This window comes from Zootoca vivipara, chromosome 3 (genome assembly GCF_963506605.1).
Source record: "Zootoca vivipara chromosome 3, rZooViv1.1, whole genome shotgun sequence".
In the NCBI taxonomy this organism is placed as follows: domain Eukaryota; kingdom Metazoa; phylum Chordata; class Lepidosauria; order Squamata; family Lacertidae; genus Zootoca; species Zootoca vivipara.
Genome location: NC_083278.1, coordinates 118,890,798 through 118,910,381, shown reverse-complemented (window position 1 = coordinate 118,910,381; position 19,584 = coordinate 118,890,798).

Here is a 19,584-nt window from a genome sequence, read left to right as displayed (position 1 = left end):
CTCGCAACAACAACCCTGCGAGGAAGGTTAGGCTGAGTGTGAGTGGCGCAAGGTCACCCAGTGAACTTCATGGCCGAGTGCGGATCTGAACCCATGTTGCCTCTTACCACTGCACTGCTAATAACCTCCCATGCGGGCACGCACACACACAGACATTTGCAAGCCTTGGATCAGGATAGAATTTTCAGTTTTTGCTGCTGCTGCTGCTGGTTATTTTTTTTAAAAAAATCCCGGGAATAATAAACAGTCCTGTCTTGCAGGGTGCCAGAGAGCTGGCAAAGCCTTTCGGTTGCAGATAGCGAGATGGATGGGTGCCTCGTCACCTCATTAGTCTCGCTCCTTAGCAGGGGAGGAGGGGAAGAAGGGCTTTTTTTCTTTTCCCTGGACAAATTGCCTCCCACCTCCTGATGCCCGGGGTAATTGATGGGGTGCTGCTGCCAGCTGTCTGTGCAAGGAGAGGACCCCATTTGGAGAGAGAGATTGGTTGGTGACTGGTGCTGCTCCGCTTAGCTTCATTTAAGAAAGGCTTCCAGGGCTCCACTGCTGGAGGGGAAAGAATAGAGGCTCCCATCCCTGAAAGGGGCTCCTCTGCTTGCAGAATCTGGATGGCAGCGGAGGTCTGGAATGCAATGGCAAGCCGGCCTGAGATGATGCTCCTGCAGGCGGACAACCCTGCTGCATTTCTTTCTCTCTCCACCCCCTCCAATGTTTCTCTTGAGGAATCATAGAATCGTAGAGTTGGAAGAGACCACAAGGGCCATCCAGTCCAACCCCCTGCCGAGCAGGAAACACCATCAAAGCATTCTTGACAAAAGGTTGTTTTCTGCTGCTCCAGAGAAGCGGACACGGAGCAATGGATTCAAACTTCAAGAAAGAAGATTCCACCTAAACATTAGGAAGAACTTCCTGACAGTAAGAGCTGTTTGACAGTGGAATTTCCTGCCAAGAAGTGTGGTGGAGTCTCCTTCTTTGGAGGTCTTTAAGCAGAGGCTTGACAGCCATAAGTCAAGTATGTTTTGATGGTGTTTCCTGCTTGGCAGGGGGTTGGACTGGATGGCCCTTGTGGTCTCTTCCAACTCTATGATTCTATGATTCATGGAGGAGGAGAGGGCCCTCGAGGGCTCCTAGCCAGGATGGCCATGCTCTGACTCCACGATCAGAGGCAGCCATGATTTTGAATCCCAGTTGCTGGAAACCACAGGAGGGAAGAGTGTTTTTCTTGTCCTTGATTCCTGTTTGCGGCCTTCCCATAATGGGCTTCTGGTTGGCCACTGTGAGAACAGGATGCTGGCCTAGATGGACCAGTGGTACGGTGGCCATATTTCAAAAAGTAAAAACCAGGAAGACACCCTGAAAGTTGTTGAGTTTTTTTTTTTTTTTACATAAACACTTTCTTTCTTTTTGGCGATTTTTCCATTGACTTGCCTAAGATCCAGGAGCAAGCGCCGCCTTTTTGGAAATTCCCCTGGACATCAATTCTGCCTTCGAAATCCTGGTAATCCCTGGGAAAATCCGGACTTATGGCAGCCCTTCCAATGGCCATATAGCTACCGAGTTCTTCTTCTGTTCCTAAGGGCCTCCTGCAATCGTGAGCTTCCACAGATATCTGGATATTCATCACTGGAAAGAAACAGTGAACCAGAACGAATTTGGATTTGATACAGAAGATCTCCTTTCATGCTGGTTTTTTAAAAAAATGAATAAAACTGGAACCATCCCCACCCTGTATTTTGACAGGAATGTGTGCATGCTCTTTTAGGGGCACTGGCGTCATTCTCCTTAAAATAGTGCTCGGACGTTACCCTTTCCAGCTTCGAGAAGGGTGATGTCACCAGGAGGACAATGTCAGCCGGGGACTGGAATGCCGGCTTCTGACAAGCTAGCCGGCAAAGGCAAATCGGCAAAGGAGCTTTGAAGGACGATTCTAGGCTGCCGGGAGCTTGCAGCGGAAGTGTGGGGTTGCCTCTGTGCAGCCTGAAGATGGTAGATCTTGAGCGAAGCTTCGACCTGTCACAACTACCTTGAACGGTGGCGCCAGTAAGGCTGGGGAAAAGGATGGTGCAAGACCGAGCTTAGGCCTCGGTCCAGTATACCTGAAGGAGCGTCTCCACCTCCATCGTTCTGCCCGGACACTGAGGTCCAGCGCCGAGGGCCTTCTGGCGGTTCCCTCATTGCGAGAAGCCAAGTTGCAGGGAACTAGGCAGAGGGCCTTCTCGGTGGTGGCGCCTGCCCTGTGGAACGCCCTCCCAACAGATGTCAAAGAGGAAAACAACTACCAGACTTTTAGGAGACATCTGAAGGCAGCCCTGTTCAGGGAGGCTTTTAATGTTTAGTAGATTATTGTGTTTTATTCTTCTGTTGGAAGCCGCCCAGAGTGGCTGGGGAGACCCGCTAGATGGGCGGGGTATAAATAATAAATTATTATTATTATTATTATTATTATTATTATTATTAGGGAGTGAGATTGTGCATGCTGTCACTGCCTCCCACCTGATGTTGTGGGTTTTGTGGGAGGGGTCAGTCTGGATGATGCCCTGAGGTCCCGCTTCCAATTCTTGGGGCCCTGTACCCAGTGAGGGTTGGCGTCTAACAGAGGATTCATTGGCAAACTAGTCAGACAGTTTTCTTTGTAAGGCAATGAACGGTGCTGGATTTACGTATAAGCTAAACAAGCTATAGCTTAGGGCCCTACTCTCTTGGGGGGGGCGCCAAAAATTTAAAGGAAAAAAAACCTGGATGTACATTTCCAAAAGATAAGAGAAAATCACAAATAAAATAAAACCTACATACAGCAACAGTGTTTTGTGTTGTGTAGGCTCCTATGATGGGCCATGGGCCTGCCTGCTCCCTAAAATATCCCTGGTTTGCTCCTTTCTATATATAGGGTGCCTACATTCTGCATGGACTGGATGCATGGCAACATGCGCAAATGGCTTGAGATACCTATGAGGTCCATAAATGACCATATAGCATATATTCAACACACACAAAAAAAACAGCAACCATTTGTTGTTGACAAAGGACAGCTGGACATAGAAAGGGCCCCATTACCTTCAGGAGCTTAGGGCCTCATCCAACCTAAATCCTGGCAATGACCCTGGCCGGCCTCAGCATATCAAAGGAATGAGGCAAGAATGACGGCAGCAATTAGGAATACTGTACACCAAAACAAAAGTTAAAAGTCGAATGGAAATATGTGGAAGAGTATTTTAGAAGAGAAGGTATAGAAACAAAGTTAATGATTTTTTTGGATTAAGGGAATATATGGGAATATGTAAATAGATATTAGGAGATGAAGTAGTAATTTAATTATTTAGTTTGGTAAATTAAATTATAAGAATCAAAGCAAGTTACAATGATATAATAAGGGAAACGATACATTAGCAATTGGAAGTTGCTTTTAAGTTACGATGAGTAAATTGTTATGGTATATTTTACATTTATGTTTGGGGACTTATTTTGATATATTGGTATGTATATAGTTTAATTTGTTTAATTTGCCCAATAGAATTAATTCAGGTTATGCGTTATCTTGTGTTGGGTGGCTTAAATTTTGAATTTATGTTATTAATTCGAATTTATGCCATTTATGTTATTTCCATTATCTTTTTTGTATCCCCTTTTTTCTTGTTATTGTTTGTATTTTTTTGTATGTTTTTTAATCAATAAAGATATTTTTATTAAAAAAAATCAAAGGAATGAGGCAGGTTACAATTTATTATTTTTATTATTTATTAAACATGCGTACATACCTGCAGGTTTCAGGGTGGCTCACATGGTAAAACCACAATATAAAAACACAAGACACTTGTGAGCTGAGCTGCGAGCTGGAGACCCAGGAGCCCTGCTTCCTCTGTGCTGGATCCACAGCTGAGCCTGAGAAGCAAGATTTGCTGGGGTGTGAATGCCACGAGCCCCTCGACCGTAAGCGTATATGTGCGTAAATAAAACCCGTATAACCTCAAGTCATCCAAGTCTCTGCCGACCTTCATTGCAAGCGCCCTGGGGTGGCGTGTGACACGATGCAGCCTCAGCTGGAGGGTGGAAGAAGATGAACGTGGGTCTCAGGCTCACGTACAGAGAAGATCAAGACCCCTGGGCTCATGCCTGCTTATAAGATGCTGCAGGCCATGGAGAAATGGGACCGTTTCCCCCCCTGTCTTCTAGCACTTGAACTCGAAACCAGGACCTTGAGCTGAAGACTTTCATGTTCTACCCACTAGGCAAACCCCAGGAGGGGGGAGTGCCTCTCTTGTGCTTGGATCCTACTTGCTGCTTTCCCATTGAGCCACCTGGCTGGCCACTTTGAGAACAGGATGCTGGGCTCGATGGGCCCCCTTTGGCCTGACCCAGAAGAGCTCTTGTTGCAACCTTTTGTGTGTACAGCGGTGACCTGCCTGTGGGCCCTGCTCACCCCCCTCCAGATGCGCAGCCAGAGTACATCGTCTGAAGGTCTGGAAAAAAGGCTAAGAGCTGGACTTTTCTGCTTCCCAGATGGCCTAATGCAATCACAGCTCAACCCCCCCCCCCCGGTTGCCTGCACCCCCGCTGCTCCCGAGATGCTGGAGTACTCTCTGTGTGGCAGTCAGACGCACTCTGGCCTCTGCTCTGCTCTGCTTAGTGGAATCTGATTTCATCTATTAAATTTGGAAAGCAAAACTGGAGGAACACACTTTGCAACCTGCTCTTCAGATGTTCCTTCCGGAGGCAAAGGTCCAGTTTGTCTCAGGCCACAGGCCTGTGCAACAAAAAAAAAAAAAAGGAAATAAAAAAATTCTTTCCAGTAGCACCTTAGAGACCAACTAAGTTTGTCATTGGTATGAGCTTTCGTGTGCATGCACAGTTCTTCAGATACATGCACACGAAAGCTCATACCAATGACAAACTTAGGTGGTCTCCAAGGTGCTACTGGAAGGAATTTTTTTATTTTGTTTCGACTACGTCAGACCAACACATCTACCTACCTGTAACTAAAAAACAAAGACTTTGACTAAGTACTGTATAGCAGTGCTGTTTGGACCCAAGGCACCTTGCAGCCCACCAGGCATGGGGCATGGTAACCAAGGCTAGCCAAGTTAGTTTGGCATTTCATAGAATCATAGAATTGCCGAGTTGGAAGGGATCCCCAAGGGTCATCTAGTCGAACCCCCCCTGCAAGGCAGGAATGTCAACAAAAGAATACCTGACAGATGGCCATTCGAACTCTAAAACGTCTAAGAAAGAACCCACCATCTCCCCAGGGAAACTGGGAGCAGCTATAGTAGAAGTCAGTTGTTCATACCCTAGTGACAGCTTGGACTACTGCAATGAGCTGTAGGTGGGGCTGCCCTTGAAGGCTGTCCAGAGGCTGCAGCTGGTGCAGAAGATGGCAGCAAAGTTGGTAAGGGACGGCTCTGCCATTAGGCAAACTGAGAAGAACATCGGAAATTCTTCCCAATGTGTAGTTCACGACAACCCACAATACCTATATGTCGAGGCATACGTGATTGTTATGGGAGATAATAAATGAACTTTGCCCAAGCTGGTTCTCCCTGGATGTTTTGGGCTGCCGGCAGTAATTGCAGTCCAAAGAATCAGCTTGACCATTCCTTTCCAAGCTCACTTCACCAACCCTACAATTCTAGGATTCTGTGATTTTGTGAGCCTGATGCCCTGCTTCTTCTTCTTTGGCGATCCCTTGTAGCCAAGTAAGATTGTCTTCCATGAACACGGTTTTAACCATGAGTCTGTAAGTGACTGTGGAGGCCAATTCTGGATCCACACGTCCTTCCACAGTGGGGACATTGGTTTCCAGGTGGGAGTTGATCACGGTGTGGATTTGCCAAGCGTGCCTCCCTCTTAGCACGTTTCTCCCTTGTGTCCTGAGTTCGAGTGTCTTCAAAGCCCATGGCACCTTTGGGAAAGACTGTTCTCCAACTGGAGCACTCGCAGGCCAGTGTTTCCCAGTTGTCAGTGTTTATACTACATTTTTAAAGATTTGCCATGAGACAGTCTTTCAACCTCTTTTGTTGTTGAGTAGTTGCTTTGGAAGATGATCATCAGGCATCCGCACAACATGACCAGTCCAACAAAGTGTATGTTGAAGACTCTTAATCTTAGGGTTGTGGGTTTGAGCCTCACGTTGGGCAAAAAAGTTCCTGCATTGCAGGGGGGTTGGACTAGATAACCCCCATGGTCACCTTCCAACTCTATCATTCTATGATTCCATGAATCTCAGCTAAAAGAATGCAGGAATCACATCAATCCCTTCCAATGGCCATGCAGGGATCACAGCCACAGGACCCCTGATGGTTACAACCACCTCCAACATAGGAGAGCCCATCGCCTTCCAAGGCAGTCCGCTCCAGCACTGAACAGCTCTTGCTGTCAGAACCTTCTTTCTAATGTTGAGTCAGAATCTCCTTTCTTGTCATTAGAATCCGTTGGTTCATGTCCTCCCCCCTGGAGGAGCAGAAAACAAGCTTGTTCCATGGAGGTGGCACACAGAGAAGGACCCTGGATGTTGATCCCAGAACAGCAGGTAATATACAGGGTTCTCTCAGTTCCCAAGGCAAGGAGCAAGAGAGAAAGTCGGCTTCTTGCAGAGGGAGACGGGGTGCTGAGTTTTCTCCGGTGTTTTCCTAAACTGGAGGGCAGCTGCTGCTGTTTAGGAACCTGAAGGAGGCAGGATGGGTGGTTGCCTGCTTCCGAATTTCTTTGCTTGCTTATTCGTCAATGAACAGGAAATTGTGAAGGAACGACGTTTCACGTGCTGTCTGGAAACAGACCCTGTAGATTAGAAGAAATGCATACACCCTTGGAACTCCCCGCCACTTGAGCAAGACGAGCAGCCTGTTTTTGTAACTATTATGAAAGCCCAGCTTCTTTCCGGAGACTGAAATGACAACATTCAGCCAGTTGGGTCGAGATGAGGGAGCTGATGCCTTCAAGACACATTCTCTGGTATGTTAATGAAAATCAACTGTGATCGTGGCAGATCATATAAATAGCTTGCCCCCGAGGGCACAGCGTGTGTGCATTTATAGCATTTAAGGTCAGCGTGCGGTGCAAAAGCCCCTCTCTCGCCTCAGCCTGTCCTTGCAAGACTGCAGAAGCTGGAGAGTTGCCCCCAGTTATTATGAATAACCCTATTTAAATCAAACTATGCTGGGTGAAATCGTCTTTTAAGAGCTAGAATACATCGGAGCAGGAAGTTTTGACTGGCTGGACCAAACATTCCCTTGCATGTCCACTCTAGCAAAACAAGGAATGTTGTACTTGACTGCTCCCAGTGGATTCCATCCCACAAGGTCACCGTATTTGGGGATTTTTTGGTTTAGATAAAAGGTGAATATGTAGGAGACATAGGGACCCAGGTGGCGATGTGGTTAAACCACTGAGCTTAGGGCTTGCTGATCAGAAGGTCGGCAGTTCGAATCCCTGTGACGGGGTGAGCTCCCGTTGCTTGGTCCCAGCTCCTGCCAACCTAGCAGTTTGAAAGCACATCAAAGTACAAGTAGATAAATAGGAACCGCTACAGTGGGAAGGTAAACAACATTTCCATGTGCTGCTCTGGTTTGCCAGAAGCGGCTTTGTCATGCTGGCCACATGACCCGGAAGCTGTACGCCGGCTCCCTTGGCCAATAATGCGAGATGAGCGCCGCAACCCCAGAATCAGTCACGACTGGACCTAATGGTCAGGGGTCCCTTTACCTTTACCTTTATGTAGGAGACAACATAACAGAAGTTCATGAAATTATGCCTAGTGTGAAGAAAATGGACAGAGAACAGTTTCTCTCTGTCTCTCAGAACACTAGAACAAAGCTGAACATTGCAAGATTCAGGATGGATTTTAAAAAAAAGGACTTCTTCACACGGCACAAAGGTTACCTATGGAACTCCCTGCCACAGGAGGCAGTGATGGCCACCAACTTGGATGGCTTTAAAGAGAGGATTAGACAAATTGATGGAGCAGAAGACTGTATTGATGGCTACTAGCCAGGATAGCTGTGCTTTGCTGCTGAAAACCAGTTTCTGGAAATCACAGGAGGTGGAGGGAGTGTTTGAATCCTGCCCACAGGTTTGATTGGCCCCTGTGAGGACAGGATGCTGGATTATAGGGGCCATTGCCCTGGACCAGCGAAAGGCTGTCCTTACGTTTGTATGTTCTTAAAGCGAAATAGCATGCGAACCGTCCGGTGAAACATTTGCTGCTCCCAGACTTTGGAATTCCCTCCTGGGCTGCCTTCTTGTTTTCCTTCTGCAAGCAGGTGAAGAGCTCCTTATTCTAAGAGCTGCTTTTTAATGAAAAACATTACTGGATTACTTGTAATTACTGGAATGTTCTTAATAGATCTTAGATAGATAGATAGTTTACATTCTATTAATGTTTAGTAGTTTTTAAAGGGTTGTTACCTTCAGTGTTTTTAGCTGTTCTGATCTGATCTGTAAGATGCCTTGTGTCCCTGTCAGGGGAAAAAGCGAGGTATCCAAAAATAGATAGCATCATCATCCTGGATAAAGCATGGTGCTGATAATGCCAAGGTTGCAGGTTCGATCCCTGTTTGGGACAGCTGCATATTTCTGCATCTTGAAAGACCTACATTGGCTCCAGGTACGTTTCTGAGCACAATTCAAAGTTGGCGCTGACTTTTAAAGTCCTAAATGGCCTCGGCCCAGTATACCTGAAGGAGCGTCTCCACCCCTGGACAAGTGAAGTTACAGGGAACCAGGCAGAGGGCCTTCTCGGTAGTGGCACCCGCCCTGTGGAACGCCCTCCCATCAGATGTCAAAGAAATAAACAACCACCTGACATCTAGAAGGCATCTGAAGGCAGCCCTGTTAAGGGAATTTTTTAATGACTGATGTTTTAATGTATTTTAATTTTTTTGTTGGAAGCTGCCCAAAGTGGCTGGGGAAGTGGGGAAACCCAGCCAGGTGGGTGGGGTATATAATAATAATAATAATAATAATAATAATAATAATAATAATAGCAGGGGGTCCCAACTCTACTATTCTATGATTCTATTCTCCCAGGTGGGACCCAGGTGGCGCTGTGGGCTAAACCACTGAGCCTAGGGCTTGCTGATCAGAAGGTCAGTGGTTCGAATCCCTGTGACGGGGTGAGCTCCCGTTGCTTGGTCCCAGCTCCTGCCAACCCAGCAGTTCGAAAGCACGTCAAAATGCAAGTAGATAAATAGGAACCGCTACAGCGGGAAGGTAAACGGTGTTTCCATGTGCTGCTCTGGTTTGCCAGAAGCGGCTTTGTCATGCTGGCCACATGACCTGGAAGCTGTACGCCGGCTCCCTTGGCCAATAATGCGAGATGAACGCCGCAACCCCAGAGTCGGTCACGACTGGACCTAATGGTCAGGGGTCCCTTTACCTTTACCTATTTTCCACTATCATTGCATCAATGGCTTGTTGCAGAATAAACCACTGAAAAACAAAACAAAACACAGGCTCATGCAATAACCATTTCCTGCTTTGTAACTGCAAAATGTGCAGTCTGATCCATCACCTCCCTTTTCATAATGAGTATCGAGCTTAGCACATGATAACAGGTTCTAAGTCCCTAGAAACAGCTGATTTTGTGGGGATGGTACCAGAGGAAGTGTTCTGTACTGCAACCCTGGCTGCATCTGCATGCTTCCAAACAGGTAGACCTGCCTATGCAAACTGTCCTAGATACAGGAAAAAAACCTGCGGATGGGATGAAAGAGAAGAATCTTCCTGCACAAGCAAACATCTCATAACGCCGGGCTGCTTTAGGCAGGTAATTATTGCAAGGCAGATCATCATGCAATGTGCAGATTGACTAAAGCTTGCCTGCGCATATGGTTGGACCTGTGGGAAACAAGGAGAGCGCAGAAGGAGCCAGCCAGCCAGCTGAATGAGTTTCGCCTGTGCAGAGCACAGAATTCAGCAGCAGCAGCTCCCTGTAACACAGCAAAGCGCGACACACGTACAAGCACAGCCGCTCGGTCCCAGTTGCGGGAACAAACATCAAATGCTTCTCACGAGCTCAGGAGGGGAGCTTATCCTGCCCCACCATTAGGAAAACAACCGAAGCCAAAGATCTGCGCAAAGTTTGCTCATGTTCCAGAAACTGCATGATGTGAAACAGGATTGGAATCATCATCACCATCATTTTATTTGTATGCTGCCTTTCCAGAATTGAAACAATACTCAAGGCAGCTTACCACATAGAATCATAGAGTTGGAAGAGACCACAAAGGCCATCCAGTCCAACCCCCTGCCAAGCAGGAAACACCACCAAAGCATTCTTGACATATGTCTGTCAAGCCTCTGCTTAAAGACCTCCAAAGAAGGAGACTCCACCACACTCCTTGGCAGCAAATTCCACTGCCGAACAGCTCTTACTGTCAGGAAGTTCTTCCTAATGTTTAGGTGGAATCTTCTTTCTTGTAGTTTGAATCCATTGCTCCGTGTCCGCTTCTCTGGAGCAGCAGAAAACAACCTTTCTCCCTCCTCTATATGGCATCCTTTAATATATTTGAACATGGCTATCATATCACCCCTTAACCTTCTCTTCTCCAGGCTAAACATACCCAGCTCCCCAAGCCGTTCCTCATAAGGCATTGTTTCCAGGCCTTTGACCATTTTGGTTGCCCTCTTCTGGACACGTTCCAGCTTGTCAGTATCCTTCTTGAACTGTGGTGCCCAGAACTGGACACAGTACTCCAGGTGAGGTCTGACCAGAGTGGGATACAGTGGTACTATTACTTCCCTTGATCTAGATGCTATACTCCTATTGATGCAGCCCAGAATGGCATTGGCTTTTTGAGCTGCTGCATCACACTGCTGACTCATGTCAAGTTTGTGGTCTACCAAGACTCCCGCGACTGTATTTGAGCAGATTACTCTGTATTGCCTGTTGTCTTTGTCCATTGAGTTTTCTTGGCAGGGATACTGGAGTGGCTTGCCAGTTCCTTCTCCAGGTGGATCACATTTAGTCAAAACTCTCCACTATGACCTGTCCATCTTGGGTGGCCCTGCATGGCATAGCTCATAGCTTCTCTGAGTTATTCAAGCCCCTTCGTCACGACAAGGCATTGATCCATGAAGCTGAGGCTCCAATACTTTGGCCACCTCATGAGAAGAGAAGACTCCTTGGAAAAGACCCTGATGTTGGGAAAGATGGAGGGCACTAGAAGAAGGGGACGACAGAGGACGAGATGGTTGGACAGTGTTCTCGAAGCTACGAACATGAGTTTGACCAAACTGCGGGAGGCGGTGGAAGACAGGAGTGCCTGGCGTGCTCTGGTCCATGGGGTCACGAAGAGTTGGACACGACTAAACGACTGAACAACAACAACAACTCTGTATTGCGACACAGGGGTTTGTTTTTGTCTCTAAGCGCAGAACCTGACATTTGTCCCTATGGAAATTCATTCCGTTAGGCTTGCTCCCATTCTCCGATCTGTTACGATAATTTTGAATCCCAATTCTGTTGTTTGCAGCATGTATGTGCACGAGAGATCTGCAAGGCTTGGAGGCCTGCTTTAGAGCGCATTGAAAGGGAAGGTCGCGCAGCCACAATAAATGGCTGTTATTTCTGCCACTGGCCAGAGGACCACAGGGCAACCAGGTAGGTGCTGTGTGCTGTGTGAGTGGTTGCTTTGTCTGATCTAAGAGCTGGGGACATGTTCCTTCCTGGAATCCTTTTTCTTTAAAAATAAAAAACCAGATTCACAGTGGCTGGCTGTTTGGGAGAGGTCCAGGTGAAGGACAGAGGGGTCGATTCACCCCCCCCATTCTCTCTTTTTTGCCAGACAGTTGATCAACAGGACTAGACACCTGCTGTCTGAGATCAGAGAGCCCCAGCCATCCAGGCAATAGCTATATTGTTTACTGCTGCTCAGTCCAATCAAATTATTACCAAGCATTTTTATTTTTAAATTTTATTTATGCTTTCCAGGTTTATACATTTCACTAATTTTACAGCCATTTTAACATTTCAGAACTTGACTCCCTTCCCCCTCTTTCTGCGGTTCCTTAAATTTATTTTTTTAATATCTTCTGCATATCCAAATTTACTTAATTTGCTCATTTATTCATCTACTTTAAATATATACTCTTATGAAACTGCAGGTTATTATAACAATCCTGCCAATGTTCTTATCTGTTTACAATTTATCTGTAAATATTCAATGAACCATTTCCATTCTTTTAGAAAAAGTTTGTTATCTTGATTTCTCATTCTTCTGGTAAGTTTTGCCAATTCTGCATATTCCATAAGTTTTTGTATCCATTCTCCCTTTGCTGGGACTTCTGCTTCTTTCCATTTTGGGGCAAGTAGCATTTTTGCCGCTGTAGTTCCATACATGAATAAGTTTCATGGGGTCACGAAGAGTTGGACACGACTAAACGACTAAACAACAACAACAACAAAGGAAAAGTGGGACGTTCCAGGATCAAATCAGAAACCGGGACGGCTTCTCTAGATCAGGGACTTCTCTGGAAAATGGGGACACTTGGAGGGTCTGCTATAAATGGATCTTGTCTATCTAGGTGTGTGTGTGTGTGTGTGTGTGTGTGTGTGTGTGTGTGTGTGTGGATATATATATATATAGAGAGAGAGAGACTGTCTCAAGGCAAATCTAAAAAAAAATGTAGTATAAACATTGACAACTGGAAACACTGGCCTGTGAACACTCCAGTTGGAGAACAGCCTTTCCCAAAGGTGTCCTGGGCCTTGAAGACACTCGAACTCAGGACGCAAGGGAGAAATGTGCTAAGGGGAAGGCATGCTTGGCAAATCCACACCGTGATTAACTCCCGCCCGGAAACCCATGTCTCCACTGTGGAAGGACGTGTGGATCCAGAATTGGCCTCCACAGTCACTTACAGACTCACTGTTAAGACCTTGTTCATGGAAGACAATCTTACTCGGCTACGAGGGATCGCCAAAGAAGTATATATATATATATATATATATATATATATATATAGAGAGAGAGAGAGAGAGAGAGAGAGAGAGAGAGAGAGGACAGATCATGAAGCTGAGGCTCCAATACTTTTGCCACCTCATGAGAAGAGAAGACTCCCTGGAAAAGACCCTGATGTTGGGAAAGATGGAGGGCACTAGGAGAAGGGGACGACAGAGGACGAGATGGTTGGACAGTGTTCTCGAAGCTACGAACATGAGTTTGACCAAACTGCGGGAGGCAGTGCAAGACAGGAGTGCCTGGCGTGCTATGGTCCATGGGGTCACGAAGAGTTGGACACGACTAAACGACTAAACAACAACAACAACAAAGGAAAAGTGGGACGTTCCAGGATCAAATCAGAAACCGGGACGGCTTCTCTAGATCAGGGACTTCTCTGGAAAATGGGGACACTTGGAGGGTCTGCTATAAATGGATCTTGTCTATCTAGGTGTGTGTGTGTGTGTGTGTGTGTGTGTGTGTGTGTGTGTGGATATATATATATATAGAGAGAGAGAGACTGTCTCAAGGCAAATCTAAAAAAAAATGTAGTATAAACATTGACAACTGGAAACACTGGCCTGTGAACACTCCAGTTGGAGAACAGCCTTTCCCAAAGGTGTCCTGGGCCTTGAAGACACTCGAACTCAGGACGCAAGGGAGAAATGTGCTAAGGGGAAGGCATGCTTGGCAAATCCACACCGTGATTAACTCCCGCCCGGAAACCCATGTCTCCACTGTGGAAGGACGTGTGGATCCAGAATTGGCCTCCACAGTCACTTACAGACTCACTGTTAAGACCTTGTTCATGGAAGACAATCTTACTCGGCTACGAGGGATCGCCAAAGAAGTATATATATATATATATATATATATATATATATATATAGAGAGAGAGAGAGAGAGAGAGAGAGAGAGAGAGAGAGAGGACAGATCATGAAGCTGAGGCTCCAATACTTTTGCCACCTCATGAGAAGAGAAGACTCCCTGGAAAAGACCCTGATGTTGGGAAAGATGGAGGGCACTAGGAGAAGGGGACGACAGAGGACGAGATGGTTGGACAGTGTTCTCGAAGCTACGAACATGAGTTTGACCAAACTGCGGGAGGCAGTGCAAGACAGGAGTGCCTGGCGTGCTATGGTCCATGGGGTCACGAAGAGTCGGACACGACTAAACGACTAAACAACAACAACAACAACATATATATATATATATATATATATATATATATATATATATATATATATATGAGAGAGAGAGAGAGAGTGCTAGAAAGGTTCTGGTTGGACCTTTCTTCACCCAGACAGTTCCGCCCCCCCCGAAAAACACCCCCAGGCTGGCCTTGATGATGACAAACCTGCTTCCAGGAGCTCACAGCTCTGCTGCCCCCCCCCCCCCCGGAAAAGAAAACCCTTTAGCACAATACTTGGCAACAGCCTCGGGGACAAAAGCTCTCTTCCCACGACAGGTGCTGTGGTCTCCCTTCCATGCCTGGAACCAGCCTGGGCTTGTTCCATGGAAATTTTGGGAGCTGGCCAGGATGCTGAAAGTGGTGGCTGCGGCTATTTTTTGCTTTCTCTCTACGCCCCCCTCCCCTCGCCTCCCTCCCGCAGCCAGCTGCTTCTCTTGTGGCCAGGACACTGGCACGGGACGGACAATTCTCAGCCTGTTTGCGTCCCTGTTTTCCAGAGGAAATCTGAGCAGGGCAGGCCCTAGCCTGCCAATAAAACACAATAATTTGCCAGCCGGGTGCCTATATTTAGATGCCTGACAGGTGGCAGGGCTGGGAAGAGCATGGGAGCCAAATTCGAGCCCTGCCCCTCAGAGGGGAGCAGCGGCTATGAGGCCTCGCTGCCACCCCAACGATCAAGGGGATGGAGAAATTCATGGAAGAGGAGAGAGAGCGATGAATGACTCTTATCCCAAATGGCTATGTTCCCCCTCCACAGTTGGAGGCTGTGATGCTTCTGAATGCTGATTGCTGGAAACCACAACAGGGGAGAATTGCTCCTGTGTTCGAATCCTGCTTGTGGGTGGGTTTTCCATTTGTTTGTCCGGTTGGTTACTGTGAGCAGAGGATATTGGACTAGATGGGCCATTGCCCTGATCCAGTAGGCTCTTATTACTTATTTCATAAAAACTATACACTGCTTGTAGTTAAAACAAACAAACAAACAAAGAAAAAACTCAAAGCAGTTTACAAAAGATAAAACAGTGAAATCAGGGGGGAAAACCACAACCATACTAACCATATTTTAGCCAAAGTTAAAATACTAAAACAGATTAAAATCACCTCCGCTTTCTAAGCAACTGGGCAGCCTGGTTGAAACAGGAAAGTTTTTTTTTTTTATTGAATTTATATACTGTCCTATATCTGGAGGTCTCAAGGCGCTTCATAGAAAAGATCACAATGTATATAAATCAGAATAAAAACAACAACCCAATAACACCCCCCCCCTAAAAAAAGAGCCACATGTCAATCAGATCAACCAAAGGCCTGGTTAAAAAGGAACATTTTTGCCTGGCGCCTAAGGGTGTGCAATGAAGGTGCCAGGCGAACTTCCCTGGAGAGAGCATTGCGCAAACGGGGAGCCACCGCAGAGAAGGCCCTGCTCTCGTGTTGCCACCCTCCGGACCTCTCGAGGAGGAGGCACACAAAGGAGGCCTCAGAAGATGATCTTGGGGTCTGGCTTGGTTCATATGGATCAAGGCAGTCCTTGAGGTATTGCAGTCCTGAGCCGCTTAAGGCTTTATAGGTCAAAACCAGCACTTTGAATTGGCACACTTTTTTAGCAGGTGCTGAAAAGAGTGCCGTGAAAGCAGTGCGGTCAGCGCTTCTTTCCTTTCCTCTGAAGCGTGATGAGTAAAAAACAAAAAGGGGCCCAGCAGGAGCCAGGAGTTGCTGCCACCGGCAGGACTACGGGACATGCGATAGAGAAGAAAAGGTGAGTAGGAAGCATTGTCATGCAATTTGCACCCTCCTCCAGCTTTCGGTTGGATGCCAATATTGAGCTGCGGATACCAAAATAAAATGTTTTAAAGAGAAATCTTAGCTCTGCTCTAATTAGAACTGCTCAGCATCACACCACTGGGATAATGGAATGTGGCTAATACTGTAATAATACTAATAATAATGGTTTTATTTATATGCTGGCCATTTGAATGGGTTTCCCCAGCCACTCTGGGCAGCTCCCGACAAAATATTAAAACCACAATAAAAATATTAAAAACACAATAAAAACAAACAAAACTTCCCTGTGCAGGGCTGCATTCAGATGTCTTCTAAAAGTAAAAGAGTTGTTTGTTTCCTTGACGTCTGACGGGAGGCTGTTTGCCAGGACGCAGAACTTGAGAGCCTGTAGAGCCACAAGACGAAGCCACCCAGATCACAGCAGACTCTGCTCTTTTGGACCGAGGTGCATGGAAGCAGACTCTGCTTGCAGCTGCGTGACATTTGGCCATGGACGAGCACACGCTGCTCTTTGCTGCGAAATAGTTGAAAAGGTTCGGCCCGAGAAAGGGCTGCGTTTTAGCAGCTGCAGAATGCAGCTGTTCTCTGCACCTGTGAGTCGCCTCCTCATCTGGTCAGGTTTCTTTATTTAAAAATAAATTTTTATTCCATTTTTCCAATTTAGCAAATTACAATAATAATAGTAATAAAAAAATTTCAAGGCTGCAGGGGGAACTTTTTGGGCAGCTTTCAAAGATGATTAGGTGAATTCATGGAGGAGGAAAAGGCTGCCAAGCACTGCTAGCCACAATGGCTATGTGGACGCAGGTGGCACTGTGGTCTAAAAACCACTGAGCCTCTTGGGCTTGCCGATCAGAAGGTCGGGGGTTCGAATCCCCACGACGGGGTGAGCTCCCATTGCTCTGCCCTGGCTTCCGCCAACCTAGCAGTTTGAAAGCACGCCAAAAAGTACGAGTAGATAAATAGGTACCGCTATGGCAGGAAGGTAAAAGGCGTTTCCGTGCGCTCTGGTTTCCATCACAGTGTCCCATTGCGCCAGAAGCAGTTTAGTCCTGCTGGCCACATGACCTGGAAAGATGTCTGTCTTCTTCTTTGGCGATCACTTGTAGCTGAGGAAGATTGTCTTCCTTAAATTAAACACGGTTTTAACAATGAGTCCGTAAGTGACTGTGGAGGCCAATTCTGGATCCACACGTCCTTCCACAGTGGGGACATTGGTTTCCAGGCGGGAGTTGGCCACGGTGTGGATTTGCCAAGCGTGCCTTCCTCTTAGCACATTTCTCCCTTGTGTCCTGAGTTCGAGTGTCTTCAAAGCCCATGACACCTTTGGGAAAGGCTGTTCTCCAACTGGAGCACTCGCAGGCCAGTGTTTCCCAGTTGTCAGTGTTTATACTACATTTTAAAAGATTTGCCTTGAGACAGTCTTTAAAGCGCTTTTGTTGACCACCAGCATTATGCTTTCCATTTCAAAGTTTGGAATAGAGTAGTTGCTTTGGAAGACAATCATCAGGCACCCGTCTTTGCTCTTGTGCTTGAATCCTGTCCACTTGGGGGACAGTCCATTATGTTCTTACAGCGGCCAGCCAGATGGAGCAGTCCCTTTTCCCACCACAGTGCCACTCGAGCAACTCAAGCAGCCTGCATTGGCTGAGCTCTCCCCCCCCCGACTTCCAGTTGTCTTCTGAACCAGTTGCAATTTCCCAGGGCATGCTTATGTGACTTCATGGAGCACGTGGCAGTGGTCCGATCTCGATGTGACTAAGGCATGAATCACTTGGTCATAACTCTCCAGGAAGGGTCATAGCAGGTGAATCAGCCTAAGACATCCTTGCCACAGACGCTACCTCTGCATCCAGGTATAGTTCTGGACGCTGGAGGAAATACAGCATTTGGAACAGTCATGCCTCGAAACATGATTTCCCTCCTAGACATTTCGCAAGCAGAGAGGCCTTTGGAAACTAGGTTCAGTTAATGCAAACCGTATCTTAATTGCTGGTTCTAAATGTGTTCTGCTGTATTTTAATGGTTGTTTTAAACTACAGTGGTCCCTTGGTTCTCAAACTTAATCCGTTCTGGAAGTCCGTTCCAAAACCAAAGTGTCCCAAAACCAATGCAAAGTAATGCAAAATGGATTTATCCGTTCCAGACTTTTAAAAACAACCCCTAAAACAGCAATTTAACAGGAATTTGACTATCTAATGGGAGCATTGATCCATAGAATGAAAGCAATAAACAATGTACTGCAGTCACACAATCAACCAATCAGTACCGTAGTTGAACTGGGTTCCACACAGTCACAAAAACAAAACAAAAAGAGCCGCAAAAACAAAAACACAAAATAAATAGCAAAAAGAGACAGACCTCAGCGTAATGCTCAAAACAGAAGTGTGGCACTCAAATCAGAAGCATAACACTCAAAACGGAGTATGTTCGGCTCCCAAAACAAGTTTGCCAACCAGAACACTTGCTTCCGGGTTTGCAGTGTTTGGGTTCCAAGTTGTTTGAGTACCAAGGCGTTTGAGAACCAAGGTACCACTAGTTTGTCTTTAATTGCTCCCATTACACCAGTGTGGTGTAGTAGTTATAGTGTTGGACTAGGAACTGGGAGAGACCAGGGTTCAAATCCCTCCTTGGTCATGAAGTTCATTGTGTGTGACCTTGGGCCAGTCACTGCCCCCCAGCCTGACCTACCCCACTCATCCCTATCAGCGCTGTGGGGTATTTAAAACACCTCCTGCCGGCCCCAGAGCTTCCATTCCAGTTGTGGATATTTTTAGATACAGTGTTTTTGATCTGGGGAGAGCGTTTATAGGTGGGGAGTCACCTGTATTTGGAAATGGCCACCACATCACCTTTCCGTCTCTCCTCTTCTCCAGGCTAAACTTACCCAGCTCCTTCAACCATTCCTCATCTGGCTTGGTTTCCAGACCCTTGATTCTCTCGGTCACCCTCCTTTACACCCATTCTAGCTTGTCCATATCCTTCTCAAACTGTGGTGCCCAGGACTGCCCGTGGAGATCTGGCCAAGGCAGAATGGTAGCTGCTGCAGTGCTAGGATGGAAGATGCCCCTAGGGGGTTTTATTTTATTTTAAGTTACTCTCAATATCAAAATAAACCTTGGAAAAAATGGCGGCCCAAAGTTCTGAATATACAGGTAGGTTAACTATGCAATCTCTTGCACAAGCCCCATTGACATGACTGGGAGCAGCTGTGCGATGGCATAGCAGTTAAGGAGCACCGCCTGGAAACGGGAGGCCTTCATCTGTTTTGGATGGAGATAACAATTCATAAAGGGCAGGCAATGGCAGAGCAATGCTCCTGCTCACATGTCCGCTGTCCCTATGTCTCAACTCCCCTGCTCCTCTGGAGAAGAGCCACAGTGAGCTACAGTGTGATAAATGACTTTTGAGCATTTAAACAAACAGGCGCCAGATGTTCCCTTAATCAAATCTCCATTTTGCTGCTTTTAACTATGTTACAAATCAAGGTCCGGTTTCGGAGGGCTGCTGCTCGCATGGGAGGCAGCAACAGACGCCTTGCGTGGCTCGGAGAACGCGCAGAATCTCCTAGACTCCCAAGAGTCCCATCTACCAGGAAATTCTCCTGGGCAAGCAAGGTGCTCTTCCCTGTACTTCTTTCCTGAGAAGCTAGAACATGCTGGGAGATGCTGTTGTTTTACGGAG